We start from the raw sequence: 25,178 nt of genomic DNA, 5'->3' as shown, positions 1-25,178 counted from the left end.
TGCCTCTACCGAAATTAAACTCATGCTGCTACAGCTATTGACCTTCAACAATCCCTGAGGGAGTTGAGGGTAGAGAGAGACACTCTGTGCTCCAGGGAATCTGGTGCGACAGGTCTTGAAACAGATTTTATGATCTCAATCCTTGCATCTCCTCACATTTAAAGAAGCACTAAATCTCTTCATGGTGACATCAGATCCTTATGACTAACAAAAAAAACTCATTGTAAAATGAGTATTTCTTGGTATTGAACTCCCCCCTCACCAAGACCCTGTATATTGGCCTTCCCCCACTGCCGCTTTGGAGCAGTCTCTCAGAGCTGAGATGCTGCCTCCCAGGCTGCATCCTCATTTTGCCCCAAATAAAACTTCACTCACAACTCTCAAGTCGTGCATCTTTTTTAGCCCACATCTGTGGGCAGCAAAGGAGCTAGGGAAAATGACAGAGCTTTTACTCCAAGAGAAGGACTTCCTAATGATCCCTGCTGATCAAGGACGTGGCCTGGCTGGTAAGATGGTGAGGTCCTTGTCACTGGAGGTGTACAAATTGATGTGCATGCCCATCTGTCAGAAATTGTGGCATGAGCAGGCCAAGGAAACAGTTTTGGGATTTCAGAGTGGTATATGGATTAAGGCAAAGGGGACAGTTTCTAAATTAATATAGCTATATTTCTCCCAGGCTCCCACAGACTGGAGTGCAACCAACATGGCTCTTGATGTCCCCAAAGTGAGGCCACTTGGGTGCCATCCCCATATTTTACATAGAAGGAGCAAATTCAGACCAATCCCCTTCCTGCCGGGTTGATTTTCATTTTGTCTGCTTCCGTGACCTGGAGTGCTGTCTGAAATGCCCAGACAGGCCTGAGTCCCCTCTTCTGGCCACTCTCCTTTCACAGCAAGGAGATTAGCTTGCACAGGCTGCCAGTCAGGCCTGTAGGACTCCTGGAGGCATGCAACCTTCCTTGGACTAGACTGTCTTCCTCTCGGCTTCTGGCTGGATCCCTCAGAGTCAGAGCAGTCCTTTTCACCTCCTTTGTCTGCATCCTCGGACCATGTGTTAGTCGCTCGTGTCCGACTCTTTGCGACCCCATGGACTGTAGCCCACCAGGCTCCTTTGTCCATGGGCTTCTCCAGGCAAGAATACTGGAGTGGGTTGCCATTTCCTTCTCCAAAAAGCATCCTCAGACCATAGCCTGTAGCAATTTTGGAGTGCCCTTCTTAAAACAAGGATCAAGTGAGATCATGAGAGGAGAACTGTTTTGAGATGCAGCGTGCATATGTGCTAAGTCACTTCAGCAGTGTCTCACTTTACGACCGCATGGACTGTAGCCCACCAGGCTCCTCTGTCCCTGGGATTCTCCAGGCAAGAATATTGGAGGGGGTTGCCATGCTCTCCTCTAGGGAGATCTTCCCCACCCAGGGATGAAACCCACGTCTCTTCTGTCTCCTGCATTGGTAGGCGGGTTGTTGACCACTAGCGTCACCTGGGAAACCCGCTTTTGAGATGCAGAATCCTATGCAAATATGTTAGATAATGGTCATTGATAATAACAACAAAAAGTCCTTCTTTCTAAGTTAGCCTGTCTTTCCAGGTTGGGCCACAAGAGGGCACCGCCTCCTTCTTGCGTGCGTCACGCCGCCTTCTTGGACACGCCCCCAGGAGGCACCTGGTCCCGGCTGCCCTGTCAGTAAAAGGAGGTGCCGGTTCTCACTGCTGGAAGATCTGTCACCAGACTTGTCAGGGGGTGCCAATTCCTGCTTCCCACAGGACAGAGGCCCATGGCTTGTCTGGGCATGTCGGGACGTATTTTGAGAGAGTGTTAACACGTTATGGCTGTGTTCAGAAGTGGTCTCGACGCTGAAATTCTGGAAGAGGAGCGCGAGACCTCACACCTGTGTGTGTGTGTGTGTGTGTGTGTGTGAGCGAGTCCTTCTCACAAGGCGGAGTTCTCTGGTTGTCTCGTTCACTGCTGTGTCCCCAGCAGCAGGCGCATACGGACGCCCAGTCAAGAAGGCTGGCAGAGGTAAATGGAGAGGACACAGCTTTGCTGGACATTTGCTGTTGCTCCCACCCACCCCTCCATCCACTCCGGGGAAATCTCAAACCACGGAGCAGAACCCGCCTGTGGGAGTCAGGAAGCTGCATCTTAGCGATAATTCCCCAGGGGTGTGAGGGAACGTTCTAGAAGGACTTCAGCAGGACCAGGCCCATGAGTTTGGAGAGGCCCCAGTGACTGATGCTCCAAAGCTGAACAAGAACAGGGTGTGTCGTTGGGGCGTGGAGTGTGGTGGACGGCTGGGTGGTGGCGGGGGAGCTCTCCCTCCGGCCTGCCTCTTCCTCGTCCCTGTGGCTCCCCAGCTGCTGCCCTGGGCCTTGTGGGACCTTGGGCTCCTCTGCAGTGCGGCGCAGGCATGCAGGCCTTGTTTTGGGCCTCAAAGGAGCATCGAGGGGAGGCCCTGGGCATCTGGGAATCAGCAGGTAGGAAGTCATGTTGATTTTCTTCCCCCTCAGAATGTATCGGAGTTTGGAGGGTCAGTGCCAAAGGTAGAGAAGTGTGTTTAAAATGTCCGCACAGTGGGGCATGATGCCTGTGGTGCAGCTGATATTGCATTCACTCTGATTCCTGGCACCGTGTGAGGTGTGATTTCAGAGTCTGTCTCGCCTCCTCCACTTGGTCAGTCACACCTTTTGGGACTGAAGGGGAGAGGCTGCTGCGCAGCCAGGCTCCTCAGCCTGCGCCTTGGCCCCTGCCCGAGGGGACCTCACCTTGTGGGACGTTCTGCCTCCCTTCCCTCTTTGGTGGGTGTTCTCAGACACAGCCTGGCACCTTCCTGGAGCTTCTGATGTGGGTCCTGGTTGCTGTGTAGCTGGCCCCTGGAAATGTCCAGCAGTGTGAAGTCACCTTAGGGTTACCTCAACTGGGGCTGTGCTGTGGGCTGGATTGTGTCCCCCCACTGTGTTCATGATGAACGTCTTAACTCCCAGTACCTTAGACTCTGACAATACTTGGCGGTAGGTCTTTAAAGAAATAATTCATGTTAAATGAGACCTGAGGGTGGGCCCTAATCCAACAGGACTGATTTCCTTGTCTGAAGAGATTAAGACACTGACATGCACAGACTGAAGACATGGGGAGAACACAGCTGTCTACAAGACAGAGAGGCCTCGGAGGAAGCCAGCCCACCGACACCTTGCTCTTAGACTTGCAGAGTCTACAGCTATGATACAATAACATTCTATTGCTTAAGCCACCCAGGCTGTCGCACTTTGTTACGGATGCCCTAGTGAACTAATACAGGCTGTTAGGCTGCCTTCACCTCCCCTCCCCTCCTCTCATGTTCCCAAAAGACAGAGGACACAAGTCAAGAGTCTCACACTTTATTATTAGTCACAGAACACAGGAGGGACCACTTGGGTCTCACTGAAGGTTTGTTTTACCATCTGCCCCAGGGGAAGCCACAGGAGACAGCTCTACCAGCCAGACCAGGCCAAATGGGAGAGAGGGGGCAAGCGCAGGTGACAAGTATAAACACAGACTTGATTTGACTCAGTCTTACAACTTGTCAGCTGTGTGATGTTAGACAAGTCTTTTAACGTCTGTGTCTTGGCTGCCTCATCTGTGAAGTGGAATAAGTGATAGAACCTATCTCACTGAGTTGGTGTGAAGATTGAATGGGACAACGCTTGTGAAAGTGTTTAACACAGTGCCTGGTAAGTTGCAAATACTCAGTAAGTGGAAGCTATTATTATCATTTGGAGCAAATCAGATTTCTTCATGGTCAGGCCAGCTCCAGTCTCTGAGGAGGAGAGGAACGGGAATCTGATACTTTGTAAATTGTCTGCAGCATGGCCTGTTAAGAGAGACAGCCTGATACATAAGTGGGAGCCACCTGGTCCCTGGGAACATGGCTACTAGACCCCAAAGTAAGGATCCTGGGGTCATGGCACCTCTTGTCTCTACAAACTCCATAAAAAGCACTAGGAAGATTTTGTGAAAAGTTCTAGTATTACACCTGGACCACATCAGGTCTCTGGCATTCAGCCAGCATTTTCTGCATCTATTCAGATGTCTTCCTTTTATTTTTTATTTTTGTAGTTTTTACTTTTGGCCGAGTCACTGAACTCGGAACAGATCCTGGCTCTGCCTAATGCTATCTGGGTGACCAGGGGCTGGTCACTTCACCTCTCTGAACTTCACCATCTCACTGACCTTCAGGAGTTTTGAGGACAAAGCCAGGTAATGTGAGTTAAATTAAACTGTAAATGATGGAGACATCATTGGTAATGAAATGATGGATGGGTCTTAAGCTGGTTCAAAAGGAGTCTGTGTGTGTGTGTGTGTAGGACAGCCCAGTGTTCCTGGGTTCTCCAGGGTTGTGGCAGGCGTCACCACAAGAGGGCAGTCTGAGCTCTTTTGTCTTCTCTACCTTGATGAAAAATTACAAAATTTTTCTGTGGTATTCCAAATGGAACTAAAACTTACAGATTTTGTTTACGTTAACTGATCTAGTGAACTTTTAAAATAAATTCTCATATATTTATTTGTTTATCACTAATGTGGATTTGATATTGTGACCCCACCGGCACCACTGCTTGGCATGCTGGAAAGTGAGATGGGGGTTGGGGGAGGTGGAAAGAGACACAAGCTTTATGGTGTCCTGGTTCAACCACTGCTCAACTGAGTGTCTGGACAAATTTCCCAAGAGTAGGACAGAGGTGAAGTTCCCATTCCAGCCTCACAGGATGTTGCGAAATGGACAAAATGGAAAGAAAAGCAATTTAAAGGTCAAGAACACAGTCCTCAAGTCCTCTTACCTCCAGTGCATGGCCTTCCACGTGACCTCATGCCGTGCTTGAGCCCAAGTCCCGCGGGGGCAACTTGGGGTGGGAAGGAGGCGAATCCAGCTGTTAAACCATGACCTCAAGAACAGTATTTCCAGGAATCCCCATCTTAGCATCTAAGGGATTCCTGGGAAAACTGGACCGTGAGGACAAGGTGAGAGAGTGGCCTTCAGCACCAAGGCCCTGCCATATCCCTAAGGACCAGCTGGGGTTTTCTTCTGCATCCAGCCCCATCTGCAGAAGCCAGTGTGGCCACCATGTCTGGCGGGATGTGGATGATTGCTTCAGGGGAGGGGGTAGTGACTGGAACTTCAGTGGCCCTGGAAAGTACCTTCCTGTAGTCAGAGGCCATGTTGTCAACCAGAAGTCATCTGGTAACACCCCACCCCCCGCTTCAGTTGCCATGGATTGTGTGTATTCCTGAGCCTCCAGCCAGAGGGAGGGTTCTACTCGAAACCACCTGGACAGTTCTGGTTCCCAGTCTCTGTTTGGCACCTTCCTTACTGGCGACATCCAGCAACTCACTTAACCTCAGTCTTCCCCAATTATAAAATGGGATGGTGTAGGACCTACTTGAAAGGTGAGATAAATACAATGGTGGGGGGCGGGAAGAAGAGGAAGGAAGTCTATAGGATTACTGGAAAATGTCTCAGTCTGTCTTTGCTAAAAGCGACCCAGGACGTAAGGACAAGACTAGAATAGGATTTATTATGTTCTCCTCCTGCTCCCCCAATCCCAGGTTCCCAAGTCACACGCAGTGGGTAAGAACATGAATCTGAAGGCAGACAGATTAGGTTCCAAGCCCAGCTCAACATAATTTATGTGTGACCTTGGGCAAGTTGCTTACCTGAGCCTCAGTTTTCTCATCTGGAAAATGGGTCAATAAAATCCACCTCCCAAGCTTGTAGGGAGGTTAAATAAAATTGTGCTTAGCCCAGTGGTTTTCCTCTGCTATTTCTGACTAGTCTGAAGCCCCTGAAAGGGATCAGATATTTGGGAGATGCTTGGATTAGTTTAGGCAACACCTCAAAGAGTAAAGAGCTGGACTCAGAGCCCAGGACCTTGTCTTTAGTCTGAAAGATTTTTTAGGAATTGACCAGTTCACAAATGATGAAGTGTTTCAGCTTTGGATCAATAGCAGCTCTCTAGGACTTAGCATTAAGAAGGATTCTGAAGCCGCATCTGAATGCTTTAAGAAAGGATACCTTGACTGATTAGCCATGTCTGCCATGGGCTCAGGAGAAAGCAGAGTCAGGGTACTGGGTAATGGCCACCACTGAATGCTCCAAAATCTCATATTACAGATGAACAAACTGCGGTGCACAGAGGAGTCAGGACTTGCCCAGAATCATGAAGCAGATAGTGACACAGATGGGACTCAAGTCCAGTGCTTCCTCAGCGGACATTCTGGAGAATGGAGACACTCCCGTCCTTCCTGGTGCCTGCAGGCACCACACCACTTACCACTTACCACTTCTGGCGACGGCTGCAGAACAACTTCTCCCTTCCCGAGCTACAGTGCTTCATCTCAGACTCCCAACTGACCAGAGATGCAGCACTGCACCTCAGGCTGGGAGACAGGACGCCATACCACTCTGCACCAGGGGCCGAAGGCAGGGAGTCCACCCTAGGCAGGAGAAGGGGCATTAGAGGGGCCTCGGCTCCTCCCTCCAGCTCCTGCTCTGGAGGCTGCTGCAGCTACCCTGGGTGTGCTTCCTGTCCTCAGCCTGGCATTTGAGCCCTCTGGGACCAAGCTTCACCCTTCCTTTTCTTTTTAAACAGTTTCATTGAGATATAATCCTCCTATTCAAATTACACAATGAAATGGTTTTTTAGTTCAGTCACAGAGTGGTGAGTTGGGTTTCCCTGATGGCTTAGTGGGAAAGAATCTGCCTGCAGTGCAGGAGATGCAGGAGATGAAGGTTTCATCCCTGGGTTGGGAAGATCCACCAGAGGAAGAAATGGCAAACCACTCCGGTATTCTTGCCTGGAAAATTCCATGGATGGAAGAGAGCCTGGCAGGCTACAGTCCATGGGGTCACAAAGAGTTGGACACGACTGAGCGTGAATCCAACAACACAGAGTGTCACAAGCATCACTACAGTTGTAGAACATTTCATCATCCCAAAGAATCCTCTACCGCCCCACCACCCCTCACCCTGGGTGATAGTCTACCTTTTTGACTCCATACCTCATCTTTATGCTTGGTGTATCCCAGCCAAATGGCACATTCATGGTACTTTATATTTTATATCATCAAACATTTGCTTCAACCTCCCACCTGGCTTCCCTTGCTTCTGCTCCCGCCAACTTCCCACCCATCCTTCCCAGCCATCCTCTCAGAATGATTTCTCAAAATGCAAATGTGCCCATATTTCTCCTGGGTTTAAAATGGTGAAAGGTCTCCTTCTGGCTGAATTCTAAAGCCCTTACAAAAGGCTATAGGCCTGCGCTATCTAGCCCAGCTGGGCTGTCCCTCTTGGGCCCCTGCCCTCTTTTTCCACTCCTCCAGGGAGTCCTGTGCCCACCACCTTGGGGTTCCCAGGAACCGTGTTACTCCCTCTCACTCCCCTGCCCATCTCTTCTTGGTAGGATGAGTCTCTACTTAAATGGCCACTTTTCCTGTGAAGCCCTCTTTGACTTTTTCAGACATCAGAATTCCCTGGTCCACATCCTTTGCCCTCTTTCCTTCTTTTTTAAAAGTTTAGTTATTTGATTGCATTAGGTCTTAGTTTCGGCACGTGCAGTCTTCATGCGGTACGTGGTTGTGGCATGAGAGCTCAGCTGTTTGGTGGCATGTGGGATCTTAGTTCCCTGAGCAGGAATTGAACCTGAGTGCCCTGCTTTGCAGGGCAGATTCTCCACTACTGAACCACCAGGGAAGTCTTCTCTGCCCTCTTTCTCATCCTTTATTGCACTTGTGATGGTAGATGCTTAATATGTGTTGTCCGAGTGAATGAATCATATTCTTCAGCCACATTCTCTCCAGTGTCAGAGCTCTTTGCCTCTGGGTCTGACTGGGGTAGAAGTCCAGTTCCCTGAGGACAGCACCCATGTGTGTTTGTGGTGGGGATCCCTGGGCCTTGTGAAGCCCTTTGTACATAGTGAGGGACCCCAGGGAGTGCTGCTGGTAGATGACTGAATGGCCATGTAGATCATTCATTTTCCTCTTAAGACCTGCTTAGGTGGGAACCTCTGAGTGAGCAGGCAGAGCCCTGTACCCCCTTCTCCTGTCCCGCCAAGATCTCAGGGCAGCCCTCCTACACTGCTGATACCACTGTGATGGCCTCAATGCTGGATGACATGTACTTTCAGGGATGTCTAAAGGGCGGAGGGGGCCGGCAGCCTTTTCTCAAGGCTGGGAGAGAGCAGGAAAGCACTTACATCCTTCAAAAATTAGTGTCTCTTATGCCTTGGATGGAAATCTGACATCAGGCCCCAAACTGCAGAGTGTTTTCCTTTGGTCTGCCACTTGGGGCAGGTCAGCCCCTCTATGAGGTATTCCCACCCAAAGAACTGCCTTCCTCTAATATGAGTAGGAACTTCTTCCAAACTGCATTTGGCTGGGGAGTGATTCCAACAACAGGACCCAGCCTGGGGGGTCCTGGACAGCCCACAGTCTGTCTACTCCACTCTCGGACTGCTCCCACTAGTTCTGCAAGAGGAGATGCCTGGCCTGGCCAACGTGGAGTTTTCAGTAAGAAGCAGGGAGGGTCGTCCCCCAGAAATGAGCCTTTGCTGTTGGGAGGCCAGCTGATAGGCCAGCCCCTGCATTCTTCCGTGCGGGACTCTTTCCAAAGCTCTTTCACCTGACTACTTTTGGCTTCTCGCAATTTTGCTGCATATGTGGCCTGAGCACAGACTTTGGAAAACACAGTGACCCAGGCTGTTCCCTGTCAGTTTGCTTCCAGTCCTTCTGTTTTCCAGGGGGAAAGAGCCTCGGTTTGGTGCTGTCATGTCTCTGACACTTTTCAGGCTCCTGTTTATCTCCCTCAAGTCCAGGACCTTGCAAGCCATTGCTCAAGGGGAAAGAGTAAGAGCACCGCTGCATATTTACTGGCTCTCTTATCTTTATTATCTCCTAATTATGGACAGTGTTTAGTTTCCTATTTTAGGTATTAAAAAAGACTCATCTTAAAATTTAAAATCTTATGATTGTTTGCAGATATGGCAAAAGTTAAAAAGGGGGCATCTGAGGAAAAAAAAGGGGGGGTGGCATCTGAGTGCCTGCCATTTGAAAAACCGCCCCTCCATGTTTAATCTGCAGAACAGCTGTGCGGTGGTCAGGGGAGGCTTATCATTGCACATGGCGAGCCAGGAAGGGGAGGAGACGGTTCCAGGGTCACAGCCCTGCTTGCACTAGGGGAATTGGTGGCTATTTCCAGCACACCCCGTTGGGCTCAGAGTATTGCCGCAAAGATAGCAGCTCTCCTGGGTGCAGAGACAGGAAATGGATGAGAGGCAGTCCCACGCTCCTGTGGGAAACTCTGACACAGGGCCAGAGGTTGAGGCCTTTGACCAGGGGAAGGTATTTGCTTCCGTATCCTCTGTGGCTGTAGGTTGCCTGGTTCTGTTCCTTTGTCTCTAGAAAGACCACAGTGACGCTGATGGTAAAAAGAACGATCATGTTTTGAATTTTTTCATTGTGCTAATCCCCATGCATCTCAAGGTTCCATGAGAAGGGGATTTTCTAAGGGCACAGAGCTAGGAGCCCAGCTTGGGTTCCTATCAGAATAGCCACCTCAGGATCATGACTTTTAACCTCTGTGCTGAACATTTCCTCCCCTGACCACTATACCAGTCTATCAGGGTTGAGGACAGGGTCTAACCATTTCATCCATCCATTTAGCAAACCAAATGCGTCTTCCACATGCCGAGGGGACAGGCCTGAATCTGATATGGTCCTTACCCTGGAGGAGCGCAGTCAGGCTGAGATGGAAGGATAAATGCCCTTGGTGAGCTGAATAGGGCACAGACCCAAGTGGCCTGAGAGAGAGCCCAGAGAGGACTGCTGAAGGCTTAGGTTCCTCCTCCCTGGGGGAGCTAGGAGGGCTTCCTGGAGAAGAAGGTGGTGCAGCTGGATTGGGAGGAGGGCAGAGGTGCAGGAAAGATGTCATTCTGCCGCTCTCTGGCTCCAGGAACTCCTCCCTTGAGTTTTGCATCCTTGCTGGGAGGCAGACAGAGCTGGCCTTGACCCCATTTCTCTTTCAAATGAGGCCCCACTGAGAAGGGGGTCTATAAGCTCTCCTGTTCCACTTACTCCACAAGAGGCCTCTCCTTGCTCTGGGTCCCCAGTCAGGAGATGGGTCCCACTAGGGAGACTCAAGTGGTGTGATCCCTTCTCACAAGCACCTCTGACTGCCTCCCTGTTTCCCATTCCATCAAAAGAGGCCATCGAACAGGTGGCCTCACAGTCTTACCTGGCAGAATCTTACCTGGTGCTGGCTGTCCACATCCTCCTACTCCCGGAGGACGGACTGTTTTTTCTTCCCTGTTCCCCACTGTCTTCAGGAAATGTCGCTTGGCCCCGGGGGGCAGCCTGTGTCTTCTGTCGGGAAGCTCTGGGGAGCCTGGGAAGGAGAAAATAAACAGTGGCTGTCTGGATTTTCTCGCCAGGCCTGAGCGAGGAGACCTTCCTGGCTCCTTCCCTTATATGGCCAGGCTGCTCTGGGCTGGGAGCCTGCTGCTAAGTGCCCCCACCCCCCGCCGTCTCTGTGGGCGGGGGGCCACCACTGGTCACCTGGGACTCTGGTGCTGCAGAGGCTGGGCAGGGCTCAAGACGGAGGGCAGGACCCAGGACATGTCCCTGTGGGCCCTGCACAAACTGGCCAGCTATTGTGGCTCTGGGCTGCTTAGGGTGAAGCAGGTCGGGGGGGCAGGGGGAAGGGATCCACCTGGTTATGACTTAACCCCCAGTGTGACCCTGGCCGAGCCCTTTCACTCTCCAGGCCCCTGTGTCGAATAAGCATAGGGGAAATAAGAATTAGTCCTCACAGTCAGTCTCACGAGGTGGGAGCTTTTGTATTTTCCATCTTACAGGTGGGAAAACAGGCTTCAAAAGACTAAGACCACAGCTATCCAGTTAAAAGGAGAGCAAGGCAGGATTTGAACTCAGGGATGTCTGACTTCAGGGTCTGTGTTCTGAATGGGCTGATTGCTAAGGCTCCTCTTGGTGATAATTTCAACTGCTCACACATGCCATATGGAAAAGGGATTCTGCTGGAGCTGCTCCCCAGGAAGATCGGGGGGGGTCCCAGTGCTCAGTGATCTGGCCAAAAGTTGACTGTTCCATTAAGCTACGCGGGCAGAGGCTGCAAGTCATTCCCCAGCACCACACATAGGGCCTGGTGCAGACTCAGGGCTCAGGACAGGAGGGCTATGGGATCACTCAATGAATGAAGCTCAGTAGTCACATCTGTAATATGGGCACAGTGTCCTAACTCCCTGGCACATTCTGAGGATCAAATAAAACAACGGATGAGAAAGCATAGAGATGCCACTTTTATGATGGCGTCCTCTCAGTTCACAGATATCGTCTCCCCTCTGAAGTGCCTGTGTCTCAGCCCCAGGGCATTGTCTCCTAAGTGACTGGTTCTTGCTCAGTCCAGCTGTGGACCGAGATTTGGGGGTAGATCTGCTCGGGGTCTGGGCTCTGGCAGCAGTGACCGGGTGACCGTGGGAGAGGTTGCTGGAGGGGAGGGAGGGAAGGGAGATGGGGCTGGTTTGCTGGAAACAGCTCAGAAATGAGCCTCGCATAAGCACGAACATCCTGTGTGCTCTTGAGCTAGCCCTGGAACCTCCCTCAGCCCATCCATCATCATGGCATTCTTTGGGACCCAGGCCCCCTTCCCGGGGCCCGGGGGCGGGGTGAGGGGACTGAGGAGGCCGACCTGTCAGCATGGCCGAGAGACCGCAGCTGGCTGCTCTGCAGGCCTGCTCAGTGTCGGAGCCGACAGCATGGGGGAGGAGGCGCCTGCAGCCCTCCTAATCCAATTTGTTTGGACCCAGTCTCCGAGGTTCATTTGCTAGTGAATGAGGGCCAGGTGTGTGCGCTGTGCTGGGGCGCACGTTTGCACGCACGTGTGCGGTGTGCAGAGGTAAACAGGTGTGCTGTGTTATATAACCCAGGCCTGGGGCACCCTGTGTCTTTGGCATATCAGCTCCTTCTCGGAGTCTTGCTTCCTCTGTTCACTTCCAAGTCTTCCTCTTTTTTCATCTTTGTGAGATCTGAGTGGAGTCCCTTCCCCACCCTGGGCCTCAGTTTCTCCACCTGTCTTATGGAGCTGGTCCCTAACCCTGCCTGCTCCACGAACAGCTGTAAGCGTGGGAAGAACATGATGGATGGTGAACACAACCGCGTGGGTTTCTAGAGCTTCACAGTGTTCCAAGCACTGTGAGTCCGCACACACACCTGACTCTCTCAGAGTCCTGAGAGCTGCTTCTGTTATCAGAGGCTGACAACCCGAAAGCCCCGCATCTACCTGCTTTCAGAATCCGACCCCGTTTACTCCTTTCCAGGGAAGATGACCACCATCCTTACAGCTCCCTCAAGTCCTTTGGTTTTGGTAGCATGCAGGCTCTGTGTTTGTTGGTTTGTAGGGAGCATGGGATGGGGGTGGATTCTTGGCTCCTGGTGGATTTTCCCTTCCTTGGTTCCATTTCTTTTCACCTACAACCCCAACCCAACAGCCCTGACTTGTCCTCAGCCCGTCAGTCAACAGGGCCTTCCTTGTTAACACTTCCCGTTCTGAGGCCTGCTTTCATGGTCATTCTGAGGATGGGATGGGGAGTTTATTGCCGGCATGGTGTAGAGGGGAGGATGTGGGTGCCAGTGGGTGGGGAGGGGTGGCACTCACAGTTCTGTGTCCTGGGAACCCACTGCCTGCCCTCCTTGGGTCCTCAGGAGGCCCTTCTCTGTCAGTGTGAGGGTTGAAAAGGGGTGGCTCCCACCAGCCAGTGCCCTTGCCTGAAAGGAACAAGGATGCCCCCATCAGAGAATGTTGGGTTGCCTGTGGGTCCTGACCAGGCTGCTGGGCTCCGAGGGATTGAGGATGAGCCTGTGCTGCTGCTGGGTCCTTAGATGCCTCAGGCTGAGTCTGCTGGGATATTCCAGGCCTCAACGCGTCTGTCCTTCTGTCCCTGCTGCTGCTGCTCCTAAGTCGCTTCAGTTGTGTCCGACTCTGTGCAACCCCAAAGACGGCAGCCCACCAGGCTCCGCCGTCCCTGGGATTCTCCAGGCAACAACACTGGAGTGGGCTGCCGTTTCCTTCTCCAAAGCATGAAAGTGAAAAGTGAAAGTGAAGTCACTCAGTCGTGTCTGACTCTTAGCGACCCCATGGACTGCAGCCCACCAGGCTCCTCCATCCGTGGGATTTTCCAGGCAAGAGTACTGGAGTGGGGTGCCATTGCCTTCTCCGCCTTCCACCCCTAGGCTGCCATTCTCTGCAATGCTTGCCCGGCTTTCAAAGGGGGTCTTCTGAGGAGCTCTAGGCTCCAAGAGCAAGAGGGGCTGCCTATCCTTTTCAGTGCACCAAGACCCCATTTGCAGAAGTGTGGGTTTGGAAGGAAATTTCCGAGAGGCCCCGGTGACCAATGCCCCCACCTCTAGACTCACCCAGGGATAAGGAGCCATTTAGGAGTAGATGGAAATTTGTTGTTAACGCAGTAGCCAAGACTGAAGGGACAGCCCTGGGGCCACCTGTGACCACTTCCAGCTGCACAAGGCTTGCAGCCTGCAAAATGCTCCCCCCATAGCTTTGGAAATGCTCAAAACCCCTGCCAGAGGTAGGAGTGACTTCCTTGCTTATTGAGGTTCCAAGAGGCTCTGCAGTGTACTCAGGTCAACGCCTGGTGAGTATCAGAGGTCAGCTTGACCCCTGGGCTGTTCACTCTCAACCCAGCTGTCCCCTGAGCTTGGGCCACAGTCGGCTGGATGACCACAAGACAGAGCTCACGTCGTCATAGATGTTGCAAAAGGCCCTGTGCCCTCTCCTGGTCTTGCTCATTTCCAAGAAGTCCGAGGGGCTGGGAACAGGCCACATCTGCAAGCCAGATGGCACTACCCTGGGAGACGGCTGAGGTCGGGGCCCCATGTGAGTACACCCCCACCACCCCACGCCAGTCTTCTCTGGAGGGGCTTCCTTACCCACAGCTCCCCTTCCTCGGCTCCCTCACCCAGGTACAAGTCCTCTGGCCTGTGTTCTCCTTGGGTTCCAGGGCCCTAGGGTTTCCGGCATATGTCTGGGGAGAACTGAGAAGACGCTAGCCCTGGAGCCCGGCAGACCTCTGTTTGAATTCTCACCCATAGCACTTTCTAGCTGTGTGATCTCGAGCTGGTGGCTTTGCATCTCTGGACTTTGGCTTGTTTGTGAAGGTCAAATGAGGTGGATGTCAAGTGCAAGCGCAGTTGCTGGCACATTGTAAGCCACAATGAGCAGCGGCAGCTTCCATTATGAGCCCACAGTGAGACACAGGCACGGGAGCAAGAGAAGCAGGAAGGATGAGGGCAAAGGTCCAACGTGGCATCTAGAGAAGATGTGGAAGCTGGGGTGGGAGCTACCGTGTAGGGCCCCTTCCCATGTCCCCTCCACCGTGCAGCTTCTCTGGGCCTGTGTTCCCAGAGCACCCTCCCACCCCCTTGACAGCCCAGCTGAGTTCACCAGCCTCACACGCTCCCCACTTCCTCCCCAGGGAAGGTTGCTGCCTGGGACTTTTGAGCAAGGCCTGGGAATGCAGTCTGAGGCTAACACAAGATGAAGCAGGAGAAAGGGAAGACAGGGAAGGAAAGGAGCCCAGCCCCACGGCCTACAATCCCAAGCCCAGCCTTGAGTAGCTTGGGCTCTGGGAGGCTGGGGGAAGAGACCAGGGTCTCCGAGACTCCCCGTCACCCTGACTTTCCAGTGTGAACAGACTGGCAGGACAGTGACAGTGGTGAGAGCCACCACCCACCTACCGCACTGGGACATGCCGTAATCGTAACAGTGGCCTGTATGTGTTACAGGTGACACACTGGGGGTCTTCCATGTGCTCCACACTTGCTAAGGGCTTTATTTTACACAGGCTTTTCTCATCCTCACCATTGCTTATGAGTCAGGTACCATTTTTATCCTGTTTTGTAGATGAGGAAACAAGCTTTCACGAGTTATAGCAGTCCCTTGAGGTCACATGGTTAGTAGGCGTCAAAATCAGGGTTGCCAGCTAGCTTGTGTTTTTCAAGCTCCCCTGTAAGACCAGACTATTCATGGAGACAGCCTGAGTCAGTGAGTCAGTGTCTTAGGACATTCCGTCAAATGTGTGTTATGGAAAGCATCCTTATGGAAAGGGGGCTGTGAGCAGAGAGCACATTTTCAGTGTAAGTGAAGGCTCTGTCAGCGCTGGCAACGTGTGTCTCTGGAAACAGGGGACTTCCCACAGCATTTCTCCCTTGTATGCGGTCTATTTGAAGAAAATTCCATGATAAAGGAGTTAGTTCTCCTTTCTCTCCTGTCTACTTTGCAAAGAACTGAGACCTCCAGGGTTCCAGTTTGCTGGGCTGGGTGATGTTTTCTGGAGAATACAAAGGTTGGTTTCTTCTGGAAGCTTTTGGAAGGGAAGAGCAGCAGGTTAGGTACCGGGTCTCCTGTAGGCATGTTGTGTGATTGTGGGCCTCACTATGATGTGGGGAAAGGACTGGACTCTGGCATCCAGAGTCCTCCTGGGGTCACAAAAAGGGAGATGGTTTGGTTCCGCTCCCGCCCCCACCATTAAGGAATGCATAGATCTCCTTGGGCTGAAAGGCACAGGGCTGCAAGGGGAGAGGCTGGAATTCCCCTTGCCCCCATCTTACCCCATGCTCAGCCCAAGGTGGGCCCCAGGGACCTGGGCCTCAGGATTTTCTGCACTAGGACATGAAGTCTCAGAGCATTAGCGCTGGAGGCTCCCTAGTCGTGTTCCCACAGTTCAGATGAGGAAACTGAGGTGTGGAGAGGAGAAGCAACAAGCTTAAAGTGATGCAGCCCATCAGAGGCCCAGCTGGGACTGACCCCTTCCACTCACTGAAGAATCCTAATCTGTCAGATTTTAACAAAGGGGCCCTGGGAGGGAGGTGGGGGAGAGGGGGGCCTTTATGTTCCTTTGGCTTTGAAGATGGAATAATCATGACTTCCTTTTCTAAATATCTTTTGGCCCTTTCTAGAACCAGATGGCGGATGTTTGGAATTTATGTTGTAAATAGTGTTTAAGAAGGGTGTGGGGGGGTGCAGATGTGTTACTTTCTCCAACCACCAAAAACAAGATCTGCCGGAGGGATGAGGGGGAGGGAGAAGGGGAGCTGACTGAGAGGAGATCTGGGGAGAAGGGAGAAGTGAGGGGGAAGGAAGAGAGGAGGAGAGGGAGAGAAAAAAGGAAGAGAGATTGATGGAGTGAGAGTGAGAGCAAGACAGAGGCAGAGAGAGGAGGAGGGAGGGAAGAGACAGCAATGGGCGAAGAGGGAGGAAGACAGAGGGCAGGTGGGCAAGGGAGATGGGAGAGGGCTCCCTGGATGCAGGCTCAGACAGGCTCCATCTTGAGTTCAGGAGCAAACCCTAGAGTTTTCTAAAAATAGTTCCGCCTTTCCCCCAGTGGGGCTGGCAGTGGGGACCCAGAGAGGCACGCTTGCCCTTTTATGGTAAGAAAAATCCAGATCCTCCGAGGGAGCTGGGCTGGAGCCTGTAGATCTGGATGAAACCCAGTCCTGGGGTCTGGGGTGGGACCCGGCTGGATGGAGGTTGTGATCTGGTGGGGTTTCCTGGCCTGGGTAGCCCCACCCTCTGTGAAGAAAGAGCTGAGGAGGCCACCCTGGGGTCCTGGAGTGCAAGGGTTCCTAGAGACATCTGTTCCACTCCATCTCCCCTTTGGATAGAAGAAGAAACCAAGTCTCAGAGAAGGGTGGAAGAGTGTGGGCTCCCTGTGTGGGGAGTGTTAAGTGTCGAGTGAGTCGGTGCCTAGGTCCGCATGAGATTGGCTCGTGTGCCTGTCATCCTGGAAGGCAGTGTGGTCAGTGAAAGCGCTGGTCTGAGTGTCAGGAGACCTAAGGCCCACTGCCACGTGACTTGCTGTGTGACTTTGCGTAGTCTGCGGAAGCTCTCTGGTCTCAGATCTCTCACTGGATTGATCATAAAAGCCTTCCCAGTTTTTTGCTTCTCTGGGAATTCCAAGGCTGGAAAGCAAAGCTAGGGCATAGAGGATGCTGCTCCCAGCAGAAGGGGATCTGCAGGCTACTGTTTTTTTCTGCTGTTCCTGGCCTACTTCTGTACCAAAGCAAAAGCTAAGATGGCTTGAGAGAGCGGGGAGGCACTCAGGAGACTGAGGCAGGTCATGGATGAAATCTCTGACCATCCAAGCTGGTTGGGTCCAGCCCCTCACCAGGCACATTGAGGTCAGAGAAGACCCTACCTCAGGTCATGTTCAAGGTCATGTGGTGAGTTGGGGCAGAGCCAGAAACAGAACCTAGGGCTTCCCCTCCAGCCTTGGGCTCTCTCATCTGTAGGAGTTCCCTATCTGCAGCAGCTGACAATTCTGAGGACCGTGTCTGGCCAGGGAAAGCACCCTCCTGGGCAGAGCTCCCAGGACTGAAGCTGTGGCACTATCCTCTGACTACCTCCTGGAGACAGTTATATCCTGGCAGGGCACCTGCCTTTTCTTTGTCTCCCTCCTTGGTGGGGAGACCATACCATAGCCTCCATCTCTGGCTAGAAGGCAGGGAAGAGGCAAAGAAAGATGCATAGGGCTGGGTGGCCTCTCTGGCAGTCTGACCTTAGGCAAGTCTCCTTCCATCGTGGACCTCAGGTCCTGCATCTGTAACATGAGGAGATGGTTTTGATGCACTTAAGGGTCCCTGTTGGCTCTAATAGGACTTTTATGCTATGAGTTTAGGATTCAACACGAGGAGTGTTTACTAAGCATCTCCCAGGATCACCAGGGTGAATGAGATGGATTTAGTAGTACTCTGTAGCTTTACAGTCCCTTAAGGCCAGGCCCCAGTGTCCAATAGTCTCAGAAGAACTGATCCTGATACCATCTGTCCTTCTGGGAAACTTGGCTGATTCTCTGACCCCAGCTTGAACCCAGAGCTGAAGTAACTCTGGTCTTGAGTGTCCAGGAATGCCTGCTGGTCTCATTATCCCCTTGATTTTGCCCTCCCCGTTGCCCTCTCCCATGTGGAGTCCACCTCCCCAGGCCCATCTGGGTCCCTTCCCTCTCTGCTCTGCAGCCCCATCTCTCCACCCTGGTCTTCCTGTGATTCTGCCCAACAAGGATGCTTGCTTTCCTCTCCCAGCCTCCTGTGACAGCCTCTCCCTCCCCCCAGTAAGGGGAAAGGAAAGAAAAGGGGACAAAAATAAAGCATTTTGTTCTAAATTGGAATCTTCCCTGTGACCCTCCTGGAATTTCCATGCAGTCTCTGTGGGGCGTGTGAACAGGGCCCCCAGGGATGCTGGCCCCCTCTGCCTCATTCCTGCTGGACAGATTGTTCCCTGGGGACCTGATCTCACAACCAGGCTCCAGGTCTGTCTGGTCAAGCCTAGTGCTCTCTGAAAAGGGCAGAAGGCAGCAGAGGGGTGGAAGGAAGTGGGAGGAAAGGGTGGGGGGTGTCCCTAGAGGCCCCTATGTGAAGTCAGGGCAGAACTGATGTCATGCCCAGCTGGGAATCTGACATCCAAGCAGCAGGGGCGGTTCAGCCCCACAAGACTGTCCCAGGGCCATTAGGGCTGTAATGTTAAGTCTCAGGCTGCTGGTGGGAAAAGCCATGAGGTCCAACCTCCTCTAATGCTGAGTTCTAGAGTGTCCCTGCTAAGCTCACATACCTCTCTGGTGACAGGAAGGTCACTGCTTCCCAATCACCTCATCTCTCTGTGGACAGACTGTTGAAGACTTCTTCCTAATATCCTGCAGATACTTGCCTCTCTGGGGCTGCATGCCCTGTGTTTTCAGGCTGCAAAGAACAAATTCCTGATCCCCAGAAAGCTCTTCAAATCTCAAAGATGATGACTGCAGCCCTCGGGCTTCCTAACCCCCCAGTCTCATATTTGACATCTCAGAGTCAACAGTGCCCAAATTCCCAGGTCTCTCTCCTCCCCTAGGGCTCTTGGTCTGATGGTATTTTGGGGGAGGGTACAAATCTCCCGCCCAGGAACACTTCTTCCATCTTCTGGAGCTGTGGTTTCTGGTGATCAAAGCCACTTCATGACCAGATCTTCACCACTTAGCCAGCCTCAAATCATACAGGGTCTTGACCCACTCTTGGTTCCATCCAAGTGGAACCAACAGCAAACCACTTGTTTGCTGTTCTTCTGAAAATGTTTTTCTAGTCCTGCCTCCCCACCTTTGCAGGCAGAACCCCCCTGGGGTGCCGTCTTCTCTCACCTCTGTCTGTCCAAAGTGTGCCCCTGCTACTCTGACCACCCCTACCCCAGGTTTTTCTTCCCTGAGAGTCTGAGTGTCCACTGTCATACAAGGGGTGACGGGAGCTGTCCTACTTCCATCCCAAATCATGGAGCATCTCACCCTGCAGGGCCCAGAGGGATGGACTAACTTCTGTGTTGGCTGTAGAGCCAGGGCCAGCGTCTTAGCCTGTTTCTTTCCCTTTCTCCCCATCTTGTTCAGCTTATTTCATCAGATGCCCTCAGACACAATGGAGTTGTTGGGTCACATGCCTGAGGTCCGGCAGGCTCTGGGCAGACTGACCAGTGACCTTGGAGCCCAGCAGCCCTGCCAGGGTGGTGTCATGGCCACTATGGACGGCCTCCCAAGGCGGCAGCCTGCCTTTGAACACTTCAACCTGATCTGTTTCCCTGAAGGAGGAGCAAGGTAGGGGCAGGAGCTAGAGGCAGCCGAGCAGTGTCCCTGCCAATCTTGCAGCGTCCAGTGTGTTTTCCATCTCCCTCGGAGCCTGGCTTGGGTCAGAGGAGGACCTCAGAGGAGGGCACCCAGGCCTGTGGCTGGAATGTGCACTCTCAGGGATGTGCAGGAGTGAGGCGGCTTCTTCCTCAAAGAACCGATGAGCTGTGCTAGTCAGGGGCAGCCCAGGACTGACCAGGCCCCGGGGGCACTCAGCCCACAGTAAGGTATGCTTACTGGTGAGAAGCATTGTCTGAAATATTTTGCCCCTGAGCGGGCATGGGGATGGGAAAGGGGGGCTCTGTTTTTATCTTACTGAGGCATCATGCTTCAAAAGGCCCCCTTCCTAAATGCCAAGACTTTTCCTACTAGACGGGTACAACCAGAGGTAGCTTTTGCTCACAGACTAGTTGGGACAGTGCTAGGGTTTCTGTGCATGGGTTCTGGAGTCAGCCAGACCTGGGTTTGAGCCCCACCTGAGCCTTTTATAAAGCTGTGTGACTTTGGGCAAATGGCTAAATCTCTCTGAGCCTCTGGGTTTCCAGAGGGATCATGGTATTTACTTCAGAGAGTGCTGGGTGGAGAGCTGGCTGCTTGGGAAGACTTGATATATAGTTATTGTTATTTCTGAAGGAGCAAGAGTAGATTATCCCCCTACGTGGAGGGTGGAGTTGAGGCTTCATATGGCACCTCCTCCCACCTAAAGAAACTGCCTTTTGTCATCACATTTGGACAGTTATTTATTTATTGAGTACTATGTGCCAGTCACTGATCTAAGGACTTCATGAGTTGTAACTCATTTAATCCAGATGATTCAATAACCTAATGAGGCTGGTACTCTTACCTTGCCCAAGGTCACACAGCTGTTATGGGGCAGATCTGCGATTCAAACCCAAGCAGCCTGACTCCTCTCTGGCACCTTTAATGGCCAGCCTGCTGCATCTTGAACTGCGGTGTTGGAGGAGACTCTTGAGAGCCCCTTGGACTGCAAGGAGATCCAACCAGTCCATCCTAAAGAAAATCAGTTCCGAATATTCATTGGAAGGACTGATGTTGAAGTTGAAACTCCAATACTTTGGCCACCTGATGTGAAGAACTGACTTGTTTGAAAAAACCCTGATGCTGGAAATGATTGAAGGCGGGAGGAGAAGGGGATGACAGAGGATGAGATGGTTGGATGGCTTCACTGACTCAATGGACATGAGTTTGAGCAAGCTCCGGGAGTTCATGATGGACAGGGAAGCCTGGCGTGCTGCAGTCCACGGGGTCGCAGAGTCGGATACGACTGAGTGACTGAACTGAACTGAACTGCTGCATCTTAGCTCACCCTAGCAGCGCTCTGACCAGCCTGGTCTCCTTATCACCTGGGCATGGGGATTCATTCAGCCCACACTGGAAAGGTCGCTGGCTCCAGAGTCAGCCTCTGTTTTCTCATCCAAACAAAAAGGGGCCTGAGGAGTGGGTGATCCATGGGCCACGAGAGTGGGTGACTCATGCGGTGCATTCCTGTTTTGAATTGGAGAAAAGGTTTCTGGTGATGAAGCACTGTCGCCAACAAGCCTCTTTTGCAAGAAGGGAGGGGGCCGGTCTCTGTGGGGTTTCACCATGTGTGGTGAAGCCCCGTGGGGCCAGGGTTGTCTAGACAGGCTGTTAGGAGGTGGCAGACACCGTGGGCTCTTTCCCCACCCCAAATTCCTGCAGACTGTCGCAGGCAATCTCCAATTGGCCCGAGGCCCCTGCGTACTGCTGGGCTGGGGGAGGGCCATGTGGGCTGTGCCCACCCCCACTCCAGGGCCTGCAGGCTGCCCTGCAACTTGGTGCATGTAGGGCAAGTTTCTAAATACCCACGTGGACAGTAGTGTTAAAGCATTTCTGTTTCTTCCTTCTTAATTATACAAATTCAGTAAGAACAAAGTATGTAACAAGAATTCAGGTAATTTCAAGGCTTGTCAAGGAAGGGAATGCTCACCTACTGCTGGTGGAAGCTGTGACATGGATTGGCCACTTTAGAAGATAATCTGGTGCTTTCATGTGAAGTTGATAGGCATGCACACCAGAACCTAGCAATCCCTCTCTAAATATGAACCCCAGAGAAACTCTGGCTCATGTGCTTCAGGAGATGTGGACAAAAATGGTCATAATAACCACAATTGGAAAAAGCTTTATCATGATCCTTTGCACAACCCATGGCCCTGAGCCCCAGGGCCTGTTTAGTTGGGAAATCACTGTTGAGGCAGGGCCCAGGCGTAGCCTGGAGATGAGGACCTCAGAGGCTGTCTTCTCCCACCCTCAGGGCTCACACAGCGAATAAGTCACAGCCCCACAGGTCAGGGGTGGCACCGGGACTGGAGCTTTGTATTCCTCAGGGCTGTGTGTGTGTCAGCTGTTCCCTGGCACAAGCCAGCCTGGGAAAGGGCTGACTTTGCCCAAAGAGCTGTCCTGTGGCTCCTAGGGACCAATAACAAGCAGACCCTTTTCTGTCTTGGCAGTGGTGGAGCTAAAGGAAGAGCGATGGCCTTGGAACTAGAAGACTCAGGTTCAAACTCTAGTGTGGTCACCCACTTAGCCTCGGTCTCCTCGAGAAGTGGGATTTCTCATCCCCGCACTCAGAGGTGTCCTGGTGGGCAGACTACAAGCATGCACTTTGCGGAGTGGGTTCAAACCCCCTCCGCCAGTTCTAGCGGTGTGACTTTGGGTAAACTCCAGTGGTTTTTTTCCCTATGGATTAGGATGGTGGAATGATGCTGATCCTGCCCCAGGGTAATCCTGGGAGGATTAAGTGATAATGCAAGAGAGGGGGGAGATTCCCTGTACACATTCATGAGGTGCTTTGGAGGGTCCCCAGGAAGTTATGGAGTGTGGTGTCCAAGGAGCAGGGCAGGAGGTAGGAGACTCCTGGGGACAAAGGGGCAGGAGCAGCAGATAGACATACTGTGTCCAGGTTAATAGTTCACCGGTTGTGTGACCTCACGCGAGCTACTTAACCTCTCTTTCTCAGTGTCCTCATCTGTGCAATGAGGATAATTGTTGTCCCTACCTTACAGGGTTGTTGTGAATTACTGTAATTTGTGTAAAGGCCTTAGGCCTTTGCCGTCGCAATCGCAGTGTGATTCTATCCATACCACCTTGCTGGCAGAGGCTTGTTGTGCTGTAGTTCTGCCATCAGCTCTCTGTGTGACCTAAAGCAATACTCTCTCTTTCTGGGTTCAGTGACCTCGACTATGTTTGTAAGGGCCTCGAGCTACTTGACAGCACAGCATTCTCCAAACTCCATACACCTGGGGTTTCCTGGAGAGGCTGGAGTACAGCTTCCTGCCTCAGCCAGGATTCTGTCAGCTGATGAGTGTGCAGTGCTTCAGACACCACACTTTGGGACACATGACCCACAAAATGCCCTATTATGTATGCGGAAAATGAGACTTCACCTAGCCCTTTACACATTTCAAGCTGACCCCTCTCCTGTGCCTTGTAACCTCTGACCTCTGACCTCACCCCTCTTGCCTCTTTCCAGACCCTGTTCTCTCTTTAGCAATTCAGGATGCTCCCTGGCCAGTCCTCACTCTCACTTCTCTCTAAATATAGCTAAGGTTATCTTGCTTCACAAGAGGACTAGGGCCCAAATGTAATGAACATGAGCCCCATTTATACTGCTTTTAGGCTTCCCTGATAGTTTAGCAGGTAAAGAATTTGCCTACAATGGAGGAAACATGGGAGATGTGGGTTCGATCCTTGGATTGGGGAGATCCCCTAAAGGAGGAAATGGCAACCCACTCCAGTGTTCTGGCCTGGGAAATCCCATGGACAGAGGAGCTTGCTCTTAGGTACATATGTCCCTCACGCCTTAGGACAGCCAAGTGAGGTCAGAACAGAGATCATAGCTGTTCTATAGACGAGGAAGCTGAGGCTCAGAGATGGCAAGTGACTTGCCCAAGGTCATGTGTTCTGTAAGTAAAAACAAGCCAGAATTGGACCCAGGCAGTTGGTTCCAGAGTCTGCTTTTGGACTGTTGTGGCCTCGGATCTTGTGTAACCAACAGTGGGAGGTGAAAGTGCTGGGCAGGCTGACACTGGAGGACTGTGTCCATTCTGAGCCCTAGATGTGGCCAGAGCATATTCAGAAGAGCTGTGTCTTCCAGCCCTGCCTCCCACATTCCCCATTGCAAGTCCTCTGCTTTCCTTTGAATCCCCTGGCTCCACCACCTCACCTCACTGAAACTCTCTGCTGTCCCCAACTCCCTCCAAGATCCTGAACCCTTAGTACACTGAATTTAGAGACTAGCACCTTCCCCAGCAGAGGCTGCCTTGGGGAAGGCTCATCCTGAGGTCTCAGGGCTGTGGGCTGACCCTTCCCTTGGCCAAGCCTGCAGTCAGAGATGCTTCAGCTCTTTCCACCTCCTGAGGCTCAACCTCCAAGTACATCCCTGGGCTCCAGGTGTCAGCTTGGCCCCTAATCCTGTTGTCAAATGGCAGACTTAGCTCAGGGCCTCCTGGGGAAACTTCCCAACACCAGCTGCCCTCTAGGCTCAAACAGGGCTCAAAAACCACGTCCTCAGAAGCACAGAGACTGTGTTGTCTGATGGCCTCACAGTACAGATGGGAAACTGCAACCCAGAGAGGGTAGGGTGTCTGCCTGGGGCCACAGGACCAGGCAGTGAGAAGCAGAGCTGAGGCTGGAGCTTGCCACCATCCCCCAGCCAGTGTGCCCTACCCACTACGGCCTCTCAGCCAACACCCTGGCCTTCCCGCCTCGCTGCCTGTCTGCTGGAACCTGAGCTAACATAGCTTCTCCAACAGCTTTGTTTCTTGAAACCATTATTTGAAAACAATTTTACTTGCCAGAAGCCCCAGGCTCTTAGGGCTGAGAAATCAAACCTCATAGACAAGGAAGAAGCATTGTCTATAGCGAAGTCAGCAAGATGGGCCCAGACTCGGCTACAGTGGTGATGCTCAGATGGTGGGACATCGATGCCATCCCCTCCCTCTGCTCCCACCCCCTGCATTTAACCACAGCCACAAGGAGTCCCCAAAGCCAACAGGATCACAGATCTGCACATCTGGTCGGGGCAAGATGGGTGCTTAGAGATCATCCAGTCCAGGCTCTGCACAGATGCGGAAACTGAGGCCCAGAGGGGATTAGCAAGAGACCAAGGATCAGAACCCCGACGCAGCATCCCCTGGGGGTCTCCGGGGGGAGGAGGATACCACAGAGACACCCCACCCCCAACACACACACACAACTAGACTCACAGACCCCTGTCTGCCACTGGTTCTTACCTCTCTTGGGGTCCATCCAGGTGTGGCTCCTTGTGGCCTGGAGACGTGGGCCAGCCCATTTGGGGGATGGTTGGAGGTATCACTGCTTCTCAACTAACTTCACTGGGCCTCTGTTACCCCTCTGCCCCTGCCACAGGGGCACTTTTAAACAGCTGGCACTGGGCCCCCCTCCCCTTAGCCCCTTGCCCGCTGCTCCCTGGCCGCAAAGACCC

General features: G+C 52.5%; 1 long non-coding RNA gene and 2 other non-coding genes across 3 annotated transcripts; all 3 read right to left on the bottom strand.

Moving 5' to 3' along the window:
- Positions 1-3,360: 3,360 nt before the first annotated feature.
- LOC132345768 (uncharacterized) lies at positions 3,361-25,170 on the bottom strand. Its single transcript, XR_009495304.1, has 2 exons — positions 24,967-25,170; positions 3,361-10,410 (listed from the first exon to the last, which is right to left on the bottom strand). It is a non-coding gene; the product is annotated as an uncharacterized lncRNA (long non-coding RNA).
- Positions 4,910-4,997, bottom strand: MIR145 (microRNA mir-145). Its single transcript, NR_030906.1, has one exon. It is a non-coding gene; the product is annotated as a microRNA mir-145 (primary transcript).
- Positions 6,326-6,426, bottom strand: MIR143 (microRNA mir-143). The gene has a single exon (NR_030868.1). It is a non-coding gene; the product is annotated as a microRNA mir-143 (primary transcript).
- Positions 25,171-25,178: the final 8 nt, after the last annotated feature.

This window comes from Bos taurus, chromosome 7, assembly GCF_002263795.3.
Source record: "Bos taurus isolate L1 Dominette 01449 registration number 42190680 breed Hereford chromosome 7, ARS-UCD2.0, whole genome shotgun sequence".
Lineage (NCBI taxonomy): Eukaryota > Metazoa > Chordata > Mammalia > Artiodactyla > Bovidae > Bos > Bos taurus.
This window is presented reverse-complemented; position numbering and strand designations above follow the sequence as displayed.